General features: G+C 48.0%; 1 long non-coding RNA gene across 2 annotated transcripts; it reads left to right on the top strand.

Annotated features, from left to right (window-relative positions):
• Positions 1 to 19: 19 nt before the first annotated feature.
• Positions 20 to 10827, top strand: LOC119952255. 2 transcript variants are annotated; one of them, XR_005457794.1, is made up of 3 exons: positions 20 to 658; positions 2274 to 2408; positions 10195 to 10827. It is a non-coding gene; the product is annotated as an uncharacterized LOC119952255 (long non-coding RNA). The 2 variants fall into 2 exon arrangements; XR_005457795.1 differs by lacking the exon at positions 10195 to 10827 and adding an exon at positions 5040 to 5339.
• Positions 10828 to 13812: the final 2985 nt, after the last annotated feature.

Here is a 13812-nt window from a genome sequence, read left to right as displayed (position 1 = left end):
CATGTCTGTTGTCTATCCTTTTCCCCTTCAATTTCCAATATTTGCTACTTAACCAAAGTTACAAGCGATATTTTGTGAAATGAGTTGTTAACTGACTCTCAACATGTTTTATCACCCAAATGTACTGGGGAGTTAAAATTGGATTGCTGCCAAACTCGTCTTATCTTTGTTTTGGAACAGACTGACTTAAACGTGGGCTGCTTACTTTCAAGGTTTGAAAGTAAGCAGGATCTCTTGAATCCTAGCAGTTTGAATTTTTTTTAAATCAGAGTTTCACATTAGATGAAGTTTAGTTTCCTATCCAAATAATTTGTAAACATTTTTTTAGAACTAAACACAATTAAAAGAACTCTTATTAGCATCTCAAATGGAACAGTAAATTCATTTGTTACATTTTTAACTATAACTGTTGCTAACTCACCAGTACAAGGGAGGGGAGGATATGTGACTGAATGTTTAGGGCAGCCTCCCCCTTGGTAATCGCAGGAGGAGCTGTACTTGTCCTTATCAACTTGCTTTGAATGACCTTGGCTTAAAGTTTGCAAAAATGCTTTTTCACAGACGGAGTTTTCCTGTGAGACACAAGCCTGTATTTCATTTCCAGCTGTCCAGCTGAATTGTTTCATTTTATCGCTCAGTTTTCTGTGTCTTCAGGCAGGTAAAGTGACACCGTTGACATTCCTCAGCAAATTTGTGTTCCTCCAGGATTTGTCTTACTCTGTGGGTTTACTAAATGTCTCTCCTTTTCCTTCAATTCCCAATATCTATTGGTTCTGGACACAGGGAGATGAGGCTCAGTATCCTCAGCCCAAGGGCGGTTGGTGATTGTGTTTTATCCACTGGGGCGGCCCCACCCTATCTGCCCAACTGTGTTGCTGCAAACTGCAGCCACCAGCTGGGCTGGATTGTCTCATTCCTTTGTCTAATTATTCACTAAATATAGGCTGCTCATAATTATTACCCCTTTTGTTCTCTATCCTTCTTCTGACCCATCCACCAGCTTTCCTGTTCCCCAGCCGTAAGGTGTGGGTCCCAACCATCTTTCTGCATTAACTGAGATTGATGTTCCGCTATGAACCCTGTGATGGAGCTCACGGCTCCTCAATCAGAACCCGGAACATTCCCTTTTTGTTTTCGGCATTATTTATTTATTTATTTTCTGACACGATGGAGGGAGAAATATAACAAATAGACAAAGGGAAAGAAAATGCAGTGAACTATGTGGCTTCAACTAGACACTCGAGTGAGCGTTGGCCCACCTGCATGGCTTCACCAACGTCCATCAAACCTGTGCAGCCTCAACCAGACGCTCGAGTGAGCGTTGGCCCACCTCCGCGGCTTCAAATCCGTCAGTCACGTGAGTGTGGCTTCAACCAAAATGGTCGGCCTGCGTTCATTCCCTGGTGCACAGTTTCAGACAGAATGAGCGTCAGTCACGCCTGTGCAACTTCGTCGACGTCGGTCACAGCGAGACATAGTGTTAGAGCGAGGAGGGCCAGGCACATTGAGGATCACTGAGGGCACTGGGTGTGGGGCGGGGGAACCACACCACCAGGAGGGGGTAGTGTACAACACAATAAATACCTCTCTGCACAAACATTATGCTGCCTCTGTCACTTTCTTCTGCAATGCGGGCTGACCCCCCGGTCCCTTTGCCCATCTCTCCAGGGGAACCCCCCCCCCCACCACCTGACATGGCACCCACCCATCCTCTGGCTGTTATGTTGTACAAAATAAGTAATGGCATGATGGGAAAACTGGTCAATTACTTGGTACAATGTAAGAAAAGCTGACTTCGCATTACGAAAAGCCTGAATAAGATCAGAGAAGGTCAAGCTGTTCCAAAATGCCTGAGCTCCGCAAATTCTGATGAGGCTAACTCGTCATAACCCAAGGCAGTCTAAATATGACAAGATAAGGTCAGGAGGGAACAAGTCTCCTTCAACCTTTTAATATTCCATCAAAGGACAAAATAATGGTATGAGTGATCAGACAGAGTCCTGAAAGGGCAGCAAGGTGACACCTGTTTTATGATATTGCTTATGTTTGTACTTCTGATCGAATTCCTGACTAAGCTGCAGTCACATAATCCTGATTCTGACAATGTATAAATACTGAGCTAATTTTCTGTGAAAGCATGGACTTGAGTAGGAATCAGCAGTGGTAGTAACTGCTCCCCGACCTCAACTTTCAGCCATTATTGCATGCAGTCTTTCGTAAATAAAGTCTGGTTATTTTTCCATAACGAGCGTTGTTGAATCTTTCTACCACAGTCCAGAAGCGTGAAAAATATTGACTTCTACATTTGGCGCTGCGAAGCAAAAACCAATACTCTGAGTGAATTCCGTGGGGGACTGAAGAAGTGATCGAGCCACGACCCGGAGGGAAGAGACGGACGCCGGCACAAGGTAAGATTCACCTTGGTCTCTCTCTCTCTCTCGGATCTGTGGTGCGTCCCCTCAACCCTGACGGAGGAAACTAACAGGTGACGGTTCTCGAATCTAAATTTAACTGTGAATAGAGCGTTTAGGGTCAGGGACCCGATTGTGGTTAACCTTAGGTCAGGGGCCTCTTGATCTCGTTTTCAATCAGGATCAGGTTTATACAGGTTTAAGTTTGGGTCAGGGACCCTGTGATTAAGTTTGGGTCAGGGACCCTGTGATTAAGTTTGGGTCAGGGACCCTGTGATTAAGTTTGGCTCAGGGACCCTGTGATTAAGTTTGGGCCAGGGACCCTGTGATTAAGTTTGGGTCAGGGACCCTGTGATTAAGTTTGGCTCAGGGACCCTGTGATTAAGTTTGGGCCAGGGACCCTGTGATTAAGTTTGGGTCAGGGACCCTGTGATTAAGTTTGGCTCAGGGACCCTGTGATTAAGTTGGGGTCAGGGACCCTGTGATTAAGTTTGGGTCAGGGACCCTGTGATTAAGTTTGGGTCAGGGACCCTGTGATTAAGTTTGGGTCAGGGACCCTGTGATTAAGTTTGGGTCAGGGACCCTGTGATTAAGTTGGGGTCTGGGACCCTGTGATTAAGTTGGGGTCTGGGACCCTGTGATTAAGTTGGGGTCTGGGACCCTGTGATTAAGTTTGGGTCAGGGACCCTGTGATTAAGTTGGGGTCAGGGACCCTGTGATTTAATTCTGGTACTGGGAACTGTTTTCACATTTTTTGCCGGGGGCACAGTATACTGACGTTATGGGACAAACTTTAGACAAGACTGGGGGCAATTCTCCTCTGTTCTTTATGTGTTCAGAAACCCCTTCTCAAGAACATAATTTTCGTAGATTATCAGCTGCTTTACACAATAAATTAGATAACGGTATCTGGCCACTAGGTGACACATGGAACTTGGAACTTTGACAACTGCATTGCTGCAGAAAAAGCGATTTGGGAAATAAAACGCGGCCTTCAAATGGAAAGCTTTAATTTCAGAATGGAAAAAACAGTGCACTAAACGCCACGAGCAATCACTCTTGATGAGTGGGAGGGATAACGCCCGCAGAAAAGGGATTAATGAGTGTGTGAATGGTAAAGTAAAAAATTGGGAAACTTTAAAATGGGAATGTGAGATTTGGGATAGAAAACATCAAAACACTAAACAGCAATTCGGCAATAAGAGACCTCCTCTCACTAGGCAAGTAGGGCCAGCCCATCGGGTTAAACGAAAGGAGGATCCTCCCAGTTGCTCTGGCGTGCCGATGTTTCCCTCCTTTGACTTCTACACTGAGGCTCTGTCCCATCCCCTGGGTGTGCGGATACTGCGTGTAAGCTCTTGCTTCCCGCAGTGTTCAGGCACAGTGTCCGGGCATCAAGGTTTGATTGCAATACTCGGCAATGACTCCCACATGCTTCAAGGCCTGCCCACCCATGGGAATCCACTTGGAATCTGTGAAGGGCTCACTTTAAGGGCTCACAATTGCCAATTCTCTATCAGCAATAGCCTTCAGCCACACAGACCGAGGCGTCAGCAGTCGGTGGGGGTTACGGGTGGTCATTGGGGCAGACGGGCAGGGACAAGGGTTGACCCCGGAACTGGAACACATGTTCCAGGGGTTGGCATGGTGGTGCCCAAGTGGTTGCCACCCCCAGAGCCTCCCCCACCCCACCCCATGGCGACCCACCCCTGCTGAAGGTCTCCCACCCCCCAACGAGTACTGGGGCAGGGGTTTGCTGACTATATGTCAGAAGTATTAAAGGCGAAGGTGGTACCAAGTCCAGAGGTGGCAATAGAACATAGAACAGTACAGCACAGAACAGGCCCTTCGGCCCTCAATGTTGTGCCGAGCCATGATCACCCTACTCAAACCCACGTATCCACCCTATACCCGTAACCCAACAACCCCCCCCTTAACCTTACTTTTATTAGGACACTACGGGCAATTTAGCATGGCCAATCCACCTAACCCGCACATCTTTGGACTGTGGGAGGAAACCGGAGCACCCGGAGGAAACCCACGCACACAGGGGGAGGACGTGCAGACTCCACACAGACAGTGACCCAGCCGGGAATCGAACCTGGGACCCTGGAGCTGTGAAGCATTTATGCTAACCACCATGCTACCCTGCTGCCCATCTTTGATGTGTCAGAAGATCTGGGAGCCCAGGGCATGGGAGAGGCCGATGTTCTGGCCTTTGCCTCTCTGGTGACCCAGAGATGGATCCTACTGGGATGGAGGGACTCGGGACGCCCGAAGTTGGGGTTATGGGTTAGTGACATGACGGGGTTTCTCAGACTTGAGAAAATCAAGTTCACCTTGAGGGGATCGTTACAGGGGTTTGCCGCTCATTGACTTCTTCAAGAAAAATTAAGCTGTGGCAGGGGTGGGGGGCATGGGGTTTTGAGTAAGGTTACGAACACCAGTGGAAAGGGAGGGCTGGGGAAGGAGGTCCTGTTTGTGTAAGCCATGTTGGCTGGGGTTTGTTACTGGATGGGTGTGTTGTTTTGTTCCTTTTGATACCTGATGGTTAAAATTACAATTATAAATACCTGAATAAAATATTTTCTATAAAGAAACTATGGTTCTTCTTTCTACTGATTTCAGCTCCGACAAGGGGTCACAGCATCTCCAGCCCTCAGCTCAGTTACTGGGCTGTCACTGACATGAGAAACAGAAAGACAGCAAGTTGCCTGAGGCTTAAATGGGAAGTTGAAACGTGGGGCTCTAAACCAACTGTGCAAGATCTCTGTCAAGATCAATAATTTAAAAAAATAAATTGTAAACCCAGTGAACAAATTAAAGTCATAAGACAAAAACGTCAAGTTTTATGACTTTTCCTGCAACATACAAACAACATAGAACAGTACAGCACAGAACAGGCCCTTCGGCCCTCGATGTTGTGCCGAGCAATGATCACCCTACTCAAACCCATGTATCCACCCTATACCCGTAACCCAACAACCCCCCACTCCTTAACCTTACTTTTTAGGACACGACGGGCAATTTAGCATGGTCAATCCACCTAACCCACACATCCTTGGACTGTGGGAGGAAACCAGAGCACCCGGCGGAAACCCACGCACACACGGGGAGGACGTGCAGACTCCACACAGACAGTGACCCAGCCGGGAACCGAACCTGGGACCCTGGAGCTGTGAAGCATTTATGCTAACCACCATGCTACCGTGCTGCCCGTCTGCCTAAACACAATTTTTATAGGGAATGTATCCCTTAAACTATAAATAGAACGTTTCCCTTTTACTTTGAGCACAATCAAAAATCACACTCCATGGTAACATCGCTGAATTTGTCACTCAATTCTCCTGGAGAAATCTCAGGACGGTGGGTTGAGGCCAGGATGAGATCAGCCATGATCGAATGGCAGAGCAGACTCAATGGTCCAAATGGCCTAATCCTGCTCCTATATCTTATGACCTTCTGAAAGGCATTGATTTGCTCCCAGATGTTGCCCACAGGAGGAAGTTTTAGTCTGAAACTCATTCTCCAACCTCCACATTGTGACATCACAAAGGAGCTCGTCCTCTAAATCAACCAATAGGAATAAAGTAAGAAGTCTTACAACACCAGGTTAAAGTCCAACAGGTTTGTTTCAAACACGAGCTTTCGGAGCACGGCTCCTTCTTCAGGTGAAATCCCCAGGAGATGGCAGAAGGAGCCGTGCTCCGAAAGCTCGTGTTTGAAACAAACCTGTTGGACTTTAACCTGGTGTTGTAAGACTTCTTACTGTGCTCACCCCAGTCCAACGCCGGCATCTCCACAATAGGAATAAAGCCACTCCGCAGTGACGTCATTACGTTGAAGCCCAGCGCGTGGACACGTGAGCCCCGCCCCCACCCTTTGTTTCCCCTCCCCAAACGCATCCTCGAGACGGTTTCGAGGCAACCGGCTGGCTGCTCCATCGATCAATGATTCCCTCTCCTCTGGCCCGGGAGTGCGCATATCTGAGGGACAGGGGCGCATGTGCAGAGGGGAGCTCACTTCCGCTGACCTGACTGCTGAGGTGTGACCAATAGGAAGATTGGAGGACCTAAAGGACTCATGTTTCTCCGCCAATCAGAGCTCCCCATATTCTCAATGCGGAAGCAGGCCATGGGGGTTCTTGCCGAGCAAAGCTGTTGTTCCCCCAACCCTGAGTGAGCTTGAGCGGCACACAGACTGAAACCAACATCTGTGAGTAAAACACTTTCTTTTCTCCCCCTTTCCATTTCTTTTCTCATTCTCACCTTCAATTGGTCACTTGCAGCAACTGAAGAGAAAGGACGTGAATCCAGGGAGGGTGCAGACTTTGGAAAGCTTCGCCCAGGTCTCTCTTAAGGACATTGACACAGAATCATAACATTTACAGTACAGAAGTAGGCCATTCGGCCCATCGAGTTTGCACCGATTCTTGGAAAGAGCACCCTGCCCAGGCTTATATCTCCACCCTATCCCTATAACCCAGTAACCCCACCCAACACTAAGGGCAATTTTTGCATGTCCAATCCACCTAACCTGCACACCTTTGGACTGTGGGAGGAAATCAGAGCACCCGGCGGAAACCCAAACGCATATGAGGAGAACGTGCAGACTCTGCACAGACAGTGACCCAAGCTGGGAATTGAACCTGGGACCCTGGAGCTGTGAAGCGATTGTTCTCACCACTATGCTACCATGGTGCCCATTACATCCTTTGCTCCCTCAACTTGACACATTTATTTGTCTGGCTAAAAGGATGGTCTCTTTCCTAATGTTCACAAAGGGCTGCTTTCCCCAGGAGATGGCTGACATTTAAGGGGACAGTAAACAGGACATATTTAACCCAGCCAATTACTTCCCTATCAGTCTATTTCCATCAACAGCAGAAGTGGTGGAAGGAGTCATCAACAGTGCAATCAAACAGCACTTTACTGAGCAATAACCTGTTCGCAGACGCTGAGTTTGGGTTCCACCAGGGTCACTCAGCCCCGGACCTTATTACGGCCTTGGTTCAAACATGGACGAAAGAGCTGAATGCCAGAGGTGAGTTGAGAGTGACTGTCCTTGACATAAAGGCAGCATTCAAATGAGTCTGGCATCAAGGAGCCCGAGCTAAACTGGAGTCAATGGGAATCAGGGGATAACTCTCCACTGGTTGGAGTCAGACCTGGCACAAAGGAAGATGGTTGTGGCGATGGAAGTCAATCATCTCAGCTCCAGGACATCACTGCAGGAGTTCCTCAGGGCAGATTCCTCGACCCAACCATCTTCTGCTGCTTCATTAATAACCTCCCTTCTATCAAAAGGTGAGAAGTGGTGATGTTTATGGATGACTGCACAATGTTCAGCACCATTCTCAACTCCTCAGATAATGAAGCAGTCCATGTCCAAATGCAGCAAGACCTGGACAATATCCAGACTTGGCCTAATAAGTGGCAAGTTACATTTGCGTGACACAACTGCCAGCCAATGACCATCTCTTACAAGAGAGGCTGTAACCAGCGCACCTTGAAATTCATAGAACATAGAACAGTACAGCACAGAACAGGCCCTTCGGCCCTCAATGTTGTGCCGAGCCATGATCACCCTACTCAAACCCACGTATCCACCCTATACCCGTAACCCAACAACCTTACTTTTATTCGGACAATACGGGCAATTTAGCATGGCCAATCCACCTAACCCGCACATCTTTGGACTGTGGGAGGAAACCGGAGCACCCGGAGGAAACCCACGCACACAGGGGGAGGACGTGCAGACTCCACACAGACAGTGACCCAGCCCGGAATCGAACCTGGGACCCTGGAGCTGTGAAGCATTTATGCTAACCACCATGCTACCCTGCTGCCCCTAGTGGCATTTCCATAGCTGAATCCCCCACAACCAACATCCTGGGGGTTACCATTGACAGAAACTGAACTGGACAAGCCATATTAATACGGTGGCTGGGTCAAAGACTAGGAATCCTATGGCGAGTAACACACCTCCTGACCTCCCCAAGCCTATCCATCATCTACAAGGCACAAGTCAGGAGTGGAGTGGAATATTCTCTGCTTTCCTGGATGAGTGCAGCTCCAACAACACTCAAGAAGCTCAACACAATTCAGGACTAAGTAGTCTGCTTGATTGCTCCACCTTCCACAAACATTCAAACCTTCCACCACCGACGAACAGTGGCAGCCATGTGTACCATCTACAAGCTGCACTGCAGTAACTCACCAAGGTTCCATAGACAGTACCTTCCAAACCCACGACCACTGCCATCTAAAAGGACAAGAGCAGCAGATACCTGGGAACCCCATCACCTGGAGGATCCCCTCCAAGTCACTCGCCACCCTGAATTGGAAAATCTTGCCGTTCCTCCACTGTCGCTGGACCAACATCCATGAACACCCTCCCTAATAGCACAGGGATGTACCTACACCTCAAGGACTGCAGTGGTTCACAACTACCTTCTGAAGGGCAACTAGGGATGGGCAATGAATGCTGGCCGAAGCAGCGAATCCAACATCCCGTAAATGAATTTGTAAAAAAATTAATATCGGGCAGAGATATGTCTAATGTTGTTGTATGGAATGTATTAGATATATTATTGATGGTTCTGGAATAAAATATATTTATTATTAGTTCTAGTTTTGTAATATAGCACTGTACCTACATTATATATTTCCAGTCATACAGTTATTGCAGCACTGACAGAATCCATTTGGGAACTCAAGTCAATGCTGACTCTGTACAGCAATCCAGTCAGTCCCATTTCCCCCTCAATATCCCTGTTCCCCTGAAAACCTATTTTCCGCAAGTGCCCATCCTATATTATTTTGAATTATTGATCATCTCGACTTCCACAACCCTTGTGGGCAGTGGGTTCCTGCTCATGACCATTCTGTGGAAGTGGATTACATTTATTATCTTGTTTTAACCTTGCTGTCTGTATGTAATATTAAGGTTCTGAAATATATCTGTGATCATCAAGTAAAATGAGAACAGAACTCTGTATTTGTTAGTGCAGAGACAGCAAAGATGAGTGTGTAAAACCTTGTCAACTGAGACAATGGACATTGGAATGTGAAAGAGCTGACTCAGGAGCACGAGAGGGAAGGAGATAAGGAAGTTGGACCTGATGGACGGATAGGATAAGAAAACCGTTAGCCGCAGCAGTATTAGTGAACCGTGTAATGATTATGTCATAGTCACCAGCCTACCTCGAGGATAATAATTCCATATAAGTACATGTTCTGGATCCTTGCCAAATCATTGGTGTATCAAGGAATTTAAGGGGACCACCTCTAAGCTGTGTTTGTATAAAGGGACAGTCCGTACTCTGGGACTTTGGCACTTCTCGAAGGTGGTTCCCCGACTACTTAGAGATTTGTCCCAGCCGTGAATAAACGAATATTCGTTACCAACGTGTTCGAGTGTTTTACTTCTGGACTGACGGACGGCTATGTGAAAGCGCAATTCACAATTCCATGACTAAATAAAATTCTTCCTCCGAATAACCCCATCTCTAATCAGTAAATATACTTAGATGGAGAGTCTCTACTCTTGTACAGGTTGCAATGAGTTTAGATTTGTTGAGCAGCAGCAATCTACACTTTCAGGAGAATTGGGAGGGTGAATATTAGATACAGCAGAGTGAGAATGGAGGGAGAGTGTGTGGGATGAAGATTTAGAGTATTTGAGGGAGAGAGAAAAAGAATGTTCGCTAGAAACTAGAATTGTTTGTTATGAATTTCTATCCTCTACTGACAGTGATGATTTTTGTAAAATCTTCTTGCAGGAAGTTAAAATGAGAGGAGTTTGAAGCTGATATCTCAAACTGAACATCGCGTCAAGAACTGACTGAGTCACTCAATTCTTGGGAACTGAATATCATTGGCCTTTGAATATAGAAGGAGAGCTGTTTGTCTATTCTGTCTGCTTCAAGAGATTTTAAACATCAGTGTGTCTGGAAAAGCCACCGAGACACACACACCCGTGTGAGACTGTTACAGAGCACTGACTGTGGAAAGAGCTTCAACCAGTTACACGGTCTGAAAAAATGCTACACCATTCACAGCAGGGAGAGACTGTATAGGTGTTCTGTGTGTGGACGAGGCTTCAACTGATCATCCAACGTGGTGAGACGCAAGATCTCCTGGACCATGGAGAAACCATGGAAATGTGAGGATTGTGGGAAGGGATTCACATCCCCGTGCGAGCTGGAAAGGCATCACCGTAGTCACACTGGAGAGAAGCCTTTCACCTGCTCTCAGTGTGAAAAGGGATTCACTGACATTGGCAATTTGCGGATTCACGAACGAGTTCACACTGGAGAGAGGCCATTCACCTGCTCGGACTGTGGGAAGGGATTCACTCGGTTATCCCACCTGCAGAGACACCAGAGAATTCACACCGGGGAGAGGCCATTCACCTGCACTGTGTGTGGGAAGGGATTCACTCGGATACCCCACCTGCAGAACCACCAGCGCGTTCACACTGGGGAGAGGCCATTCATCTGCACTTTGTGTGATAAGGGATTCTCTCAGTTATCCAACCTGCAGGCACACCAGCGAGTTCACACCAGGGAGAAGCCGTTCATCTGCACAGTGTGTGATAAGGGATTCACTCAGTTATCCAGCCTGCTGAAACACTATGTCACTCACACCAAGAGCAGGCTCTTTAAATGCTCTGACTGCAGGAGGAGTTTCAAAAGCTCTCAGTTACTGATGTCCCACCAGCGCATTCACTCTGAGGAGAGATCGTTCAGCTGCTCTCACTGCACAAAGAGCTTTAGAACCTCATCCAACCTGATGAAACACGAGCGAGGTCACACCGGGGAGAGCCCGTTCACCTCTCCAACTGGGAAAAGATTCACTCGGTCATCACTTGCTCAGCCACAATGTCACTCACAGCAATGAGAGACCCTTTAAATGCTCTGACTGTGGGAGCGATGATCCACCAGCGCATCCACACTGAGGAGAGACCATTCAGCTGCTCTCACTGCACAAAGAGATTTAGAACGTCATCCACACTGCGGAGACACCACTGAGTTTACACTGGGGAGAGTTGATTCACCTGCTCTGATTGTGGGAAGAGATTTAGTGATTCATCTGCCCTGTTGACACACCAGTGAGTTCACACCGGGGAGAGGCCATTCACCTGCTCTCACTGTGGGGAAGGATTCACTCAGTCATCCAACATGCTGAGACACCAAAGGGTTCACAAGTGATGACGGGTTGGATTGTGTGGTTATTCCTGCTGTTAATCACATCCAGGACTGAACCTGGAGTGGGCGGAAGGATTTGCCTCCTCGTCAACTCCTCCTGGTGCTCGGTCATGCCGACCCTGGCAAACTACTGCTCCCCGGACCTGCAATACCCGACTGTGATGTACCGTCCAAACTACCTTCCACGGAGTTCACTTCTGCCATCATCACAGCGGTCTACATCCCACCCCAGGCGGAAGTGAAGAAGGCGCTTGATAAATTGTAACTGCTATAAATAACAATGAAGCAGAATACCCGGAGGCCATGTTCATCGTGGCCGGGGATTTTAACCAGGCCAACCTCGAGTGTACTGCCAAAATTCCACCACCACATCTCCTGTCCCAACAGGGGCCCCAACACCCTTGACCACTGCTACACAAACATCAAGGGCGCCTCTCGATCCATCCCCCAACCGCACTTCGGAAAATCGGACCACAAGACGGTGCTCCTTCTCCTGGCATACAAGCAGAAAGTTAAGCGGAGAATCTGGTGTAGACGGTTGTGCAAATGCTGGTCTTAGGCTACAGAAGAGCTCCTACGCGACTGCTTGGAGTCAGTGGACTGGTCCATATTCAAGAACTCAGCAGCCAACCTAAACGAGTTTGCCAGCACCATCACAGACTTCATCAGCAAGTGTGTAGAAGATTGTGTGTCAAAGAATGTAGTTTGTACGTTACCCAACCAGATACCATGGTTTAATCGGGAGATTCACTCCCGACTGAAGGTGTTCAAAGCAGGTAACCCTGACCTATACAAGAAATTTATATATTACCTCTGCAAAGCCATCAGATACTCCAAGAAACAATACCAAACTCAGCTAGAGTCGCAGGCTAACGACAGGGACTCTCGTCGGTTGCGGCAGGGCTTAAACAACAGAATGGGTACAAAGTAAAGCCGAGTAGAATCTTCACCAACAGCACAGCTCTTCCCAACAAAGCCAATGCATTTGATGCTTGTTTCGAGCAGGAAACCAACAAACTGTTGGAGCAGCACGGTAGCATGATGGTTAGCATAAATGCTTCACAGCTCCAGGGTCCCAGGTTCGATTCCCGGCTGGGTCACTGTCTGTGCGGAGTCTGCACGTCCTCTCCGTGTGTGCGTGGGTTTCCTCCGGGTGCTCCGGTTTCCTCCCACAGTCCAAAGATGTGCGGGTTAGGTGGATTGGCTATGCTAAATTGCCCTTAGTGTCCTAAAAAATAAGGTTAATGGGGGGCGGTTGTTGGGTTACTGGTATAGGGTGGATACGTTGGCTTGAATAGGATGATCATTGCTCGGCACAACATCGAGGGCCGAAGGGCCTGTTCTGTGCTGTACTGTTCTAACTGCCCCAGGAGCCTTGGACACACCCATACCATCGTCACAGCCTCCAAAGTCAGGTTGGCCTTCTTGAAAGTGAACCCTGGGAAAGTGATGGATCCTGACGAGATCCCTGGTCGTACACCCAGATCCTGCAAGGACCAACAGGCAGGTGTGTTCGTGGACATCCTCATCCTGTCCCTACTCCATTCCAAGGTTCCCACCTGCTTCCAGAAGACCACCATCATACCGGTGTCAAAGAAGAACCTGGCAACGTGCCTCAGTGACTACCGTCCGGTGGCCTTGACATCGATCATTATGAATTGCTTCGAGATGCTGGACACATCAACCCCATACTCCCAGCATTCCTTCATCCACTGCAATTCGCGTACCGCCACAACTGGTCCACAGCAGACACCATCTCCCTGGCCCTATACTCGCCCCTGGATCATCTCGACAAGGACTCCTATGTCCGACTCCTATTCATTGACTACAGTTCAACCTTCAACACCATAATCCCAGCCAAGCTCATATCAAAACTCCAAAATCCTGGGCTTGGCTCCTCCTTCTGCAACTGGATCCTCGACTTCCTGATCCACAGACCACAATCAGTAAGGATAAACAACAACACCTCCTTCATGATAGTCCTCCATATCGGGGCCCCACAAGGCTGTGTACTTAGCCCCCTATTACACTCATTATACACACACTTTGGCTCCCGCTCCATCTACAAATTTGCTGATGACACGATCGTAATAGGTTGGATATCAAACAACGATGAGTCAAGACTACAGGAGGGAAATTGAGAACCTAGTGGCATGGTGTAATGACAACAATTTCTCACTCAATGTCAGC

This window comes from Scyliorhinus canicula, chromosome 17 (genome assembly GCF_902713615.1).
Source record: "Scyliorhinus canicula chromosome 17, sScyCan1.1, whole genome shotgun sequence".
Taxonomy (NCBI): Eukaryota; Metazoa; Chordata; class Chondrichthyes; order Carcharhiniformes; family Scyliorhinidae; genus Scyliorhinus; species Scyliorhinus canicula.
Note: the sequence above shows the minus strand (reverse complement) of the source record. Positions and strands in the feature narration are given on the sequence as shown.